Raw genomic sequence first — 12599 nt, 5'->3', positions numbered from 1 at the left:
CACCACACTCCAGTCTGGGAAACAGGGAGACCCTGTCTCAGAAAATAAAATTTAAAAAAATTTTAAATTGAGGTGAATGCAATTAAAGTGTTAGGTTTGAGATATCATACCTTTTAAGGTCAATGTTATAAATAACAGTATTTTTCCATGAAATTCCTTTATGACATCATAGAAGCCTTAGTAGTCTTGAATACATCAGCTATATACTTTACTAGCTTTATTGAGATAGAATTTAAGTACACAACTGGATTTTAGTACATTCAGAGTTGTACAACTGTTACCACCACAATCAATTTTAGAACATTTTCATTATCCCAAAAAGAAACCCAGCACCCTTTAGCTGTTACTCCCTCAATCCTCCCATTCCCATCCTGCCCAACCTCATACACACCACCACACCATCACCCTCCCACCCACTCACCCCTTGCCCTTGGCAACCACTAACCTACTTTTTCTCTCTATGAAGTTACCTATTCAAGACATTTAATATAAATGGCATCACACAATATCTAATTCTCTGTTACTGGCTTCTTTCACTTAGCATAATGTTTTCAAATTCATCCACATTGTAGCATATATCAGTACAGTCATATGTTAAGTAAGGATGGGAGTACATTCTGAGAAATGAAAATGCTTCGTTAGGCCATCTCTTTGTTATGCAAACATCACAGAGCGTACTTACACAAACTTAGATAATACAGCCTACTACATACCTAGGCTATATTGTATAGTCTATTGCTCCTGGGCTATAAACCTATACAGTTTGTTACCATACTGAACACTGTAGACAACTGTAACACAATGCTAAGTATTTGTATATTTTTACAGTACCTTTTCTATGTTTAGATACAGTTTCATAATCTTATGAGACCACCATGATATATGCAGTCTTTATATAGCCTGTGCTTAATTTCTTTTTATTTCTGAATACTACTTCATTGTATAGCTATACCACATTTTATTTATCCATTCATCAGCTGAACATTTAAAATTGGGGGGGGTTTTGCTATCATGAATACTGCTGCTATGAATATTTGTATACAAGTTGTGTGATCAACTATATTCTTAAATGAGAAATCAAGAGCACTAATAACAAGTTTTGATGATATGCAAAGATAACTCCAAAGTTTGCTAGTGAACATTAAAAAAGCAGGTTCTTTTAAAATATTTCTTTTAAAAATTTAAAAACCAGTAGTGCAATTTTAACTATGATTAATATGTTATAGGCTCTAACAGGGAAAGCAGACAACATGCAAGAACAGATGAGTAGGAATGTAAGCAGAGAGATGGAAACTCAAAGAATCAAAAGGAAATGTTAGAAATCAAAAAGACTAATGGAAATGGAGAATGCTTTTGACGGGCTCATCAGTAGACTGGACACAGCTGAGGGAAGAAAAAGGTCAGTGAGCTTAAACATATATCAATACAAACTTCTAAAACTGAAAGACACAGACAAAAAAGACAGAAAAAGAACAGAATATCCAAGAATGGTGGGACAATTACAAAAAGCATGACATACACATAATGGGAATACCATTTATATAAAATTTAAGAAAAGGCATAACTGTAGTGACATAAGGCAGATCAGTTGAAGGTCTCTTCTGGTTGCCAGGGACCAGTGGAGGAGACTGATAACACAGAGGCACAAAGAAACTTTAGGGAGTGGTAGGAATGCTTTATATCATAATAGCGATGATGGTGACATTTGTCAAAACTCATTAAATTATAAATTTAAAGTTGGCGAATTTTATTGTATGTAAATTATACTTTAATAAATTTTTTCTTGGAGACAGGGTTTTGCTGGAGCGCAATGACATGATCATAGCTCACTGCAATCTCCAACTCTCAGGCTCGAGTAATCCTCCTGCCTCAGCCTCCTGAGTAGCTAGGACTACAGGCACATGCCACCACATCCAGCTAATTTCTTTTTTTATTTTTTATAGAGACAAGGTGTTGCTACATTGCCCAGGCTGGTCTCAAACATCTGGCCTCCCAAAGTGCGGGGATTACAGGCATGAGCCACCATACCTGGTCAGATTGTTCTTTAAAATCAAGTATTTAAAGTTAAGGAAAATGACAGTGCTTATTGCTAATCCTGTCATAAATAGTAAATTGTATGAAATAAAATATATTAGCTAATAAAACACAAAACAATGTAATAAAACATTTCAATAAGAAAATCTACTTTTTCTAAAGAAGTGCCACCGCACAGAAAGTAATTATATCAGTAGTGAAAAATCAAGCTTATGTTTAAAACTTCAGAGCAATAAAAGTATTCTTCCCAACAAGAGACATACACAAAAATGTTCACTGCAACACTGTTCATACATCAAAAGCCAGATGAAACTCTAATATTTATCAATTGCAGATTTGAAAAATGAATTCTAATAAAGCCATGTAAAAGAATACAACACACTAGTGGTAAAAGATAAACTATATACAACATGGTTGAATCTTACAAGCAATTATTAAATTAAAAAGCAAGCATATTACATTCTTTAGATTTTGTAAAGCTAAAATATAGGAAAAACTAAACATTGTTGAGGAACACATACATATGTAATTTTTTTAAGTTTTTAAAAGGAAGTGAATTAACTTAAAGATAGCTGTTACTTCTGGGATAGAAGCAGGATGAGTTCAGAAAGAAACACACAGGAAGCAGGTGTACATAACAATCTTAAAGGTTCAAGAGTATTCTTCAAAGTATATTTCATAACACACAAATATTAACATATTCTTTTGATTATATAAAATGTCGTATAATTTTAATATTTTAAATAAAAAGACTATGTGGACAAATGGTTTAACATTTGAGTTACATATTGTGATAAATGTATTCCATTTGTTACTCCCATTTAATCCTCATTACAGCCCTATGATGTTTGACATTAACCCTATTTTATTCAAGAAAACAGACAGAGAGGGAGAAAGTAACTCAACCCAAGGCCTCACATCTACTAAGTGGTGGGTCCAGAAATTAAATCCAAGTCATCCGAACTTCAGAGCCATTCCCAACAAAAACAAAAACACTTCCAGTTTATGTCATGACATCAAATTTTTACTCTTTTTCTAATGGAATCTCCTCAGTATAATCACACAGTTTACAGCTGTTCTAACATCTTCAATAGAACTGGCCTAACTGAAGTCTCCAATAATAAATTACTATTTTCCAACCACACCTACAACAAATTCCCACCAGGCTAAAAAAAAAAAAAAAAAAAGAAAAAAAAAGTAATAGTTATCAAGTATGGCCCTTAGCAGGGCATCACCAACCAAGGACTGTTTTTTACCCATCCCTATACACGTCTCCTTTAAAAAACAATTTTAAATATCTTCATGTCATCAACACTTTCATCTCCTGATCTGACTAAATATAATGCATTTACAGTGAGTGGTTTAAAAAAAAAAAAAAAAGCAGTTAGCAGGTCACTAAAAGGTTCTATAATGAAGAACCAGATCCACACCAATCACAGAAACAAAGCTGGAAAGGACTCGAAATCACGTGTAAAACAAGTGAATTGATCATTGTGAGAAAACTGATGCCAACATGAGACTACTACTTCTCCTGGTTTCCATCTGACATCCTGTGTTTTGTAGCTTTAAATTTTGAGAGCTGTTATATCTAGGCAGATATTGACAAAGGTAACAAATGTCAATTTTCCTATATCCAGACAACATGAACCTTAAAGCAATTCACTTAAATTGTTTGGGGGTTTTTTTTCCTGTTTTGTTTTGTTTTAATTGAGAAAAGATCTCTGCTCTGTTGCCCAGGCTAGAATACAATGGCACAATCTCAAACTCCTGCGCTCAAGGCTATCCTCCTGCCTCAGCCTCCAGCATACCCATGCCACCAAGTCCAGCTAATTGTTTTTTGTTTTTGGGGAGGAGGACTGGGCGAGGGTAGAACCAAATGTCCCTATGCTACTGCTCTGGCTGGTCTTGAACTTCTCTAGCCTCAGGCGACCCCTCCCTCCTTCGGCCTCCCAAAGTGCTAGCATTATGGGACTGAACCAGACACAGATGCAGGCCAATTGTTTTGGTTTTTAAGTAACAGTTGCTTTACAAGATTTCCAAGAATTTGGTTCATTTTTAATTAGAAGGCATAAAAGCAGAATTTATACACAAAATAGTTACCTTTAAACTTTAGTAATTCAATTTCCAATTAAATTGAAGGGCAGAAATAAACACAGTTCTTACAACTTAGAATGCCACTCTTATGCCAGTAAAACTTTTTCATATCAAGATTCTCTATAAGATTATAATAGAACTTTAGAATTTTAGATAAATGTTAATAAAGCCACTGGATAATTATCCTGGCTTTGGCATTATTTTCATTCCTCTTTCCAACTAAATAGTGTCATTTTAACGAAGATGACAAAAAAAAAAACTGGTTTAAGAAATTTTCATGAAGTTAAATCCATCAACTCTTAAGAGGATGTACTTCAAGGAGTTAATTTCCAAGACAATGAATCATCATTTTAAAACTTCTGTGGTTAGAATTGAATTTTTCTGTTGAATAACCATAGACATACTTTCACTGCTGGAGGAATATCATCTAAAAAGATTAGTTCAAGGCATTACGAACTTTAGGATACTTAAATTCTTCAACTAAAAACCATTTTATTGAGTAGAACTTCAATTTTCTGCAATTTTACAATGTTTAAGTTAATTAAGTAGCATCCCCTAACCCCAACCCCACTCCCACCCATAACAGCATGAACATTTAAAAGGATAGCAACTTATTAGGAGATTAAGTTTATAGAAAGAAAATGGTCTGAAGTTTGCAAAGAATCTAGAGTTAGATTCTAATTTCAGTTATGCCACAAACAAGTTATATAACTTTGATAAATCCGTTAGCTTTTCAGAAGCCTCCACCCACCACAGGGTTGTAGAAATGACATGTAACATAAACGTATTTTGTTGCTGAATAGTGCCCAGATTGAAGATGACAGGAAAAAAAAAATCAGTGAACTTGAAAGGATATCAAAAGAATTACGCAATCTGAAGAATGGAAAGAAAAAAGAATAAAGAAAAATGAGCAGAGCCTTAAGGACATATGAAAAACATCAAATGGTCTAAAACAAGTGTGACCGGTGTCCCAGAAGAGTGAGCCTGAAGCAGAAAAAAATACTCGAAGAAGTAATGGCCAAAACTTCCCAAATTTGATGAAAACACCAATTTACAAATCAAAGCTCAAGAATCCCAGGTAGGATAGATACAAAGAAAACCAGACTCAACTGTATAGTCAAATTGTTTAAAACCAAACACAATGAGAAAATCTCAAGTGTCCAAAGGAAAAAAAAGACCATACATATTGAAGAACAAGGACAAATAGTACCTCTAAAAAAAAAAAAAAAAAAAAAAAAAAAAACAGAGGCTACAACACAATAGAACAACATCTTTAAGGTGCTGAAATTTAAAAAAAAAAAAAATCATCAACCCAGAATTTTATATTCAGTGAACCAATCTTTCAAAAATTATGGTGAAATAAAGATATTTTCAGATAAATAAAAGTTAAGACAATTAGTAAGAAACACTTCAGAAATAAAAGGATATCCCTCAGGCAAAAGGGCAAGGGGTACCAAGGTTGTGGCTTCTGCTTCCCTCTGATGCTTGCTGTGAGGGCACATATGCTAATTTGTCTTTAAAGGGCAGTCTAGGCCGGGCGCGGTGGCTCACGCCTGTAATCCTAGCACTCTGGGAGGCCGAGGCGGGTGGATCACTCGAGGTCAGGAGTTCAAGACCAGCCTGAGCAAGAGTGAGACCCTGTCTCTACTAAAAATAGAAAGAAATTATATGGACAGCTAAAATATATATATATATATATATATATATATATATATATATACACACACACAAAAAATTAGCCGGGCATGGTGGCGCATGCCTATAGTCCCAGCTACTTGGGAGGCTGAGGCAGTAGGATCGCTTAAGCCCAGGAGTTTGAGGTTGCTGTGAGCTAGGCTGACGCCACGGCACTCACTCTAGCCCGGGCAACAGAGTGAGACTCTGTCTCAAAAAAAAAAAAAAAAAAAAAAGGGCAGTCTAGGCCAGCTGGGTGGCTCATGTCTGTAATCCCAGCACTTTGCCAGGACTAGGAGGAAGGATGGCTTGAGACTAGTAGTTGGGGACCAGGAGTTGGAGACCAGCCTGAGCAAAATTGCAAGACTCGTTTCTACAAAAAATTTTAAAAATTAGCTGGGTGTGGTGGCACGAGCCTGTAATACAGCTACTTGGGAGGCTGAGACACGAAATTGCTTGAGCCCAGGAGTTTGAGGTTGCAGTAAGCTATGCCACTGTACTCTAGTCCAGTGGACAGAGCAAGATTCTGTCTCAAAAAACAAAACAAAAAAAAGCAAAAAAAAAAAAAAAATCCACCACAGGCCAATCTAAAATTTTCATGGAAAAGACTACAAGGTACCTTTAAATCTGGATATTTTATGAAATAGACTCTGAGTAATGAACTACTGAGCTAACATAGACAATATTATAACCATACTACAAAATTTCTAGGTCTCTTTTATACACCTAAAGCAGACAAACTCCTTTAAAGGTGACTGTAGAATAAGACTAAGCAAAACAATTACAATGGACTAAATGAACTAGTGAGAAATTTGATCATTTATTTATTTTGGAATATTGTTTTTTTTAATATTCTATTTTCTGATGGGTACATGAGGAAGCTCTTTCTTCTTCAACTATCTTTAGCCCTCAACTTAATAAATTATGCTTTTGCAAACTTTATACATTTTTAAATGGCACCTGATTCTATCTCAAATTTCAGAAAACATAAAAGTAAAAACTGAGTCTACTTTTCATGTCAATGTTATTTGCATAAGTTTAATAAAATCTGTCAATCTATTTGCCACGATAATTGGACCAATTATTGTACAATTAAGGTCATATACTGAGTGTTATAATTGAGAATGATTCTAATTCTCATCAGGTATGGCAAGTCCACCATTAACAAACAAAGATTCCACTTCACACAAAAAATCAATACCTATGGGCCTGGTACCTGTTCCTGGCTTACAGGAAGCAGCCTCACGGGTAGAAGGAAGGTCACTTCCTGGCAACCCAAAGACTTAGTAAATTTAGGGAATCTGGAAAAGGGATGACTTCATCCAAATTTTTAAGTACCACAAGTAAAATCTGGTGGAGAGAGTTTGTTTGAATCGGTTTCCTAGTATCAGGAAACAAGAACAAATAAAAGACTTTTAAAAGTTCAAGCCTATATTCCTTACAAAAACTTCCAGACAGAAATTAATCCTTTGGCCTCAGAAGTTATTCAATACAATATGTTCAAAGAACCTTATATGGTTAATAAACACATCATTTAAAAAAATAAATTAAAAAAAGCCAAAACATGAGAAGAGCATTTTTTTGAGCTCAAGAATAAACTTTGGGACTTCTACTGTAGAACATGAGAGAGGAATTTGGTCCATCCACTACGAACAACTGGACAAATTTTAACAACTAACTAACTATATATCCAGATATAAGACACCAGGCAGTAAAAAAACTGTGGTTTTTGAGTAGGAAAACACTGGGGAAGGGGAGGACCAATCCAAGCAATTAAAAAACACAATTTAACTATTTACTTTCAGTCTTGAGGATAGAGATAAGGGAAATCACAAATTCTCTACCCATTTTAAGTAAGTTTGTTTATTGCAGTGAAATGGGCAAAGCAATTCTGAAATGATTTTAGATGTATTAGAAGATTGGGCAAAAGCATAAACATACTGATTATGTTGAGAGCCAGGGTGCTTATAGCCTAAGAAGGGATATAAAAATATGAAATGGGGTATGAAGAATCCTGTGGACATGGAGTGAAGATGGACATACTGATATGAACTCATGATTTCTAAAGTATGTATACGCATGTTTCTATGAATGTGTTCAATCAGCCCTCCGTGTACAGTGCAGGTTCTGCATCTACAGATTCAACCAACCACAGATCAAAAATATTCAAAAAATAGGCCAGGCGTGGTGGCTCATGCCTGTAATCCTAGCACTCTGGGAGGCCGAGGCGGGTGGATCGCTCAAGGTCAGGAGTTCGAGACCAGCCTGAGCAAGAGCGAGACCCCCGTCTCTACTATAAATAGAAAGAAATTATCTGGCCAACTAAAATACATATAGAAAAAATTAGCCGGGCATGGTGGCACATGCCTGTAGTCCCAGATACTTGGGAGGCTGAGGCAGTAGGATCACTTAAGCCCAGGAGTTTGAAGTTGCTGTGAGCTAGGCTGACGCCACGGCACTCACTCTAGCCCGGGCAACAAAGCAAGACTCTGTCAAAAAAAAAAAAAAAAAAAAAAAAAAAATTCAAAAAATACCAATAAAATACAAATTAAAAAATACAGTATGATAACAATTTGTATAACATTTACATTGTATAAGGTATTATAAGTAATGTAGAAAAGATTTAAAGTACATGAGAGATTGTGTGTGGGTTGTACACAAATACTGAACCATTTTATAATTTAGGAAAGGATTTGAGCATCCGCAGATTTTGGTGTCCTCAGACAGTCCTGTAAACAATCACCCTCAGGTACCAAGGGATAACTGTATATGTACATGCATATATGTACACATGTATGTGTATGTATATAAGCAAGCATGTATTTCCTAGCCCTATTCATTTAAAAGGGCCGAGAAGACACCCCCAAGAGTAATTAGGACACCTACTGCCCAGAGATCTTAGTCTCTAAAATTATTCCCCACAAGAACACGGGAGCCCATTTAAAAACTTCACTGGCCAAACATAGGACAATTTTAGCACCAAAATAATTAAGTAATGAAATATAAACTTTCAAAAAATAGGAATTGATGAATCCATAATACCAATGAATAGGGCTCTTGATTACAGGATAAGGCCAAGAGCAGACTGGTAAATGTGTAAAGAATGCTAGAATGAGAAACTTAGCATTTCAACCATCACAGTAAAAAAACTGGATCAGACAAGAATCTATGAATGCTAAATCTAAAGGAAACTGTGAAGAGAATCAGAATATCTGCATTGTTTCCCCCACAGACTGCTTATTGCTTGGAGAGAGAGAGAGAGAGAGAGAGAAATAAACTACACAGTGGAGAAATCTGGCAACACCTTAGCCAACTGACCAAAATTAACATCAAAATGAGGGACAGATGGACATCATGTGCCTCCAGAAGTTGTGTTTCTTTCTCAGCATATCACATTACCTATGCAGTATTCCAGCCCAGAGTACATAACCTCAATCTAATTACAAGGAAACTTCAGACAAACAGAAAATAAAGAACATTTTATTAAAGGGGGTGAGAGGGGCATGGAGGAAGGTTGTATTCTTCAAAAATGTCAATTTCATCATAAAAGATAAAGGCTGTGGAAATATCCCAGGAAAAAGGAGGCTAAAGAGAAATAACTAAATGCAGTACCTGATCCCACACTAAATTCTATACAGGAAACATAGAAAATGCCGTAAGAGACTTTTATTAACTCAACTGATAAAACTGAAATATGGACAAAAGATTTATATAAATGTCCATTTATGAAGTTATTAACTGTACAATAATTATATAAGAGAATGACCCCATTCTTAGGAAACAGAATTAGGGAAAGAAGCACAACATACGTAACTTACCTTCAAGTGGTTCAAAAAAGAATTTGCGTGTGTGTGTTTATGTGTGTAGAGAAAGACAAGAAAAAGAGTAGGAGCACACAAATACAATAATAAAGCAAGGGGGTGAACCTGGATAAGGAATATCTAGATGTTCTTTATACCATATTTCTCTAACTTTTATAAATGTGAAAATATTTCCAAATAAAAGGTTTAAAAAAAAACCATGGAGATAGTTCTCTGCTATGTTCGAAAGAGAATGGGTATATATCACATAATTACTTGAGCGATTTTACAGGGAAATTGCCAGAGCTAAAGCTGGTGGCTTAGATAGATTCTCAGATAAAAATCCATTTCAAATGGGTGTTTGCACTTTTTTCTGCAAGCCAGGGAAAAGTAACACAAAGCTTAGAGTACAACAGAGGCTTGACTAAAGGGATGTATTTAAGAAAATCTAGAAAAATTGTAAGTGGGTAGACACCATAGATAAGGAAGCAGTAAGGGGACAAGGATAAATGCAATCATGAAAATTAAGGGGTCTTGGCCAAAGAAGCTAAAATTAGAAACAGAAAGCACAACAAATGCAGGAGACATGAAAACAGAAAAGCAGAAAAGGCCTGTTTATTAAATGTATCAAAGGTGGGTGTGGGATTCAAAAATGACTCCGTTTTCAAGCCTAGCTAACCAAGAAAATGACAGTATTACTAACTAAAAGAAATTTAGCTAAGCAAGGCATAACTGCTTTCTCCACTGTCAGACAACTTTTCTATTCTCGTTTTTCCTATTCTAATGCAGTATTAAAAGTTAAGAAAAGGATTTAGATGAAATGTTATTTGCTAGCGCAAGCAATCCGGGGAAATTAGTCTTCACAAGGTGAAATAGTAAACATAGATTGGGGCTGATTCAGATTTTGACTAAACGCCATTAAAATATTCACATATAAGGAAGCAGGGGGAGTTTCTCCTCTGCCCCCCCGAAATTATGTTTGTGTATATATGTATATACATACATAGGAATACAGTTGACCCTTAAACAACACAGGTTTGAACTGCACTGGTCCCTTTGTACGTGGATTTTCTTCTGCCTCTGCCATCCTGAGACAGCAAGACTAATCCCTCCTCTTCCTCCTCCCCTTCCACCTACTCAATGTAAAGATGAAGATAAGCATCTTTATGATGATCCATGTCACTTAATGAATAGTAAATATATTTTCTCTTCCTTATGATTTTCTTAACATTTTTTCTCTAGTTTACTTTATTAAGAATACAGTGTATAATACATGTAACATACAAAATATGTGTTAAGAAAGTATATCATCAGTAAGGTTTCTAGTCAGTAGTAGGGTATTAGTAAAGTTTTGGGGAACTCAAAAGTTACACAGAGTTTTGACTGTGCAAGGGGTCAACGCTCCTAACCCCCAAATTGTTCCAGAGTCAACTGTAAATATAAATATGTATTCACTCAAGTATTCCATGGCCATTCATTCAACTAATATTGTCATTAAACAAAAAAACATAAAGCATAAAATGAGTTTAAATTAAATCATAAATTAAAGGGTAGTATCTTCAGAAAGCTGAAGTCAAAAAATTACAAACAATCAAGTCAAAGTAAAACTGAATTACCTGGCTAACCAGTCAAACGATGTTCAAGTAGTTTATTTTTATTGGTCTCTGAATCCACTGTTCATCAAGTATTTTGATCCTGAGGACAAAAAAGGGGGGAGGTTGAATTTTATTGCCCTTTCCTCAAATAAGCACTATTAGTAGTCACACACAAATTAATTCTTTCCATTCTTCCCTTCCCTGGACATATGAAACAAACAAAAGCTATCAAGTATAGCGTCTTTTCCTAGGAATTTGAGCAGATGTCTTATTTTGCCATATATCACTACTTCTGTTTAAAAATGAGGCATGGTATATACAACATATTCTGTCAGTTTGTTAACATACAGAATGCGAAGTGGAGATGGCAAAGACCAGCTCTAAGTCCTAAGAAGTGACCAAAACTGATAGGTAGGTCGGGCACGGTGGCTCATGCCTATAATCCTAACACTTTAGGAGGCCGAGGTGGGAGATCACTTGAGGCCAGGAGTGCAAGACCAGCCTGAGCAAGGGAGAGACCCCATCTCTACAAAAAATAGAAAAATCAGCTGGGTGCAGTGGCTCATGCCTGTAGTCTCAGCTACTTGGGAGGCTGAGACAGGAGGGTTGCTCGGGCCCAGGAGTTTGAGGCTGCCGTGAGCTAAGACGCCACAGCACTCTAGATCAGGCAACAGAGTGAGACTCTGTCTCAAAAAAAAGTTAAATTAAAAAAAAAATTTTTTAAACATACATATATAATAAAAGGTTGCATTTGAGTCACCAAAAGGAAACATTTTTAAATGGGGAAATGAGGAGCAGTTCCTCAAAATAATCTGCAATAAAACACGTGAACATACCAACAGTAGGCTTTTGTATGTGAAGAAAGTGGGAGCAGGTTCTGGTGCAATAAACAAGAGAGCCAATAAAAACACTCACTTTGCTTTATGAATTTCCAAATGTAACAATAAAGCAACAATCTGCCACTAATTCTAATGGTATCTCTTTCAAGGCAACAGTCATATCTACCCCCTGAACTTACTGGTATTCATGTTAACATTGGCAGGTCTCTTGGTATGGGGGAAAGAAAAAAATAATATATTCACAAGGTCTAAATAGCAAACAAATCACAGTCATGACCAATAAACACGGAGTAGATAGCAGACAGCCAACCACATCTAGCTGCATGATGTGAAGGTTCTACCATTTTGAAACCAAAATTAAAGAGGAGAAAAATCAGGTGGGGGTGGGGAGGAGGGAGCACATCGTATGTGGTTCACAAAGGGAAAAGAGGAAAATCCAGATAGTGCAGGTTGAAAATCCCTTATCCAAAATGTTTGGAACCAGAACTATTTTGGATTTCAGATTTTTTTGGATTTTAGAATATAAGTGCATATACATAATGAGATATCTCGGGAAAGAAATC

At 35.7% G+C, this 12599-nt stretch overlaps 1 protein-coding gene across 1 annotated transcript in view; it reads right to left on the bottom strand.

The window, feature by feature from the left end:
• The window catches only part of NCOA3 (nuclear receptor coactivator 3), a 133234-nt gene that overhangs the window by 54944 nt on the left and 65691 nt on the right, over nucleotides 1–12599 (bottom strand). The window contains exon 2 of the mRNA XM_069495587.1: nucleotides 11219–11297. The gene's annotated coding sequence lies outside the window, so the exon portion shown is untranslated. The remainder of the gene's footprint in view (nucleotides 1–11218; nucleotides 11298–12599) is intronic.

This window comes from Eulemur rufifrons, chromosome 20, assembly GCF_041146395.1.
Source record: "Eulemur rufifrons isolate Redbay chromosome 20, OSU_ERuf_1, whole genome shotgun sequence".
NCBI lineage: Eukaryota > Metazoa > Chordata > Mammalia > Primates > Lemuridae > Eulemur > Eulemur rufifrons.
The sequence above is the reverse complement of the archived record's forward strand: the minus strand, read 5'-3'. Positions and strand labels throughout refer to the sequence as shown.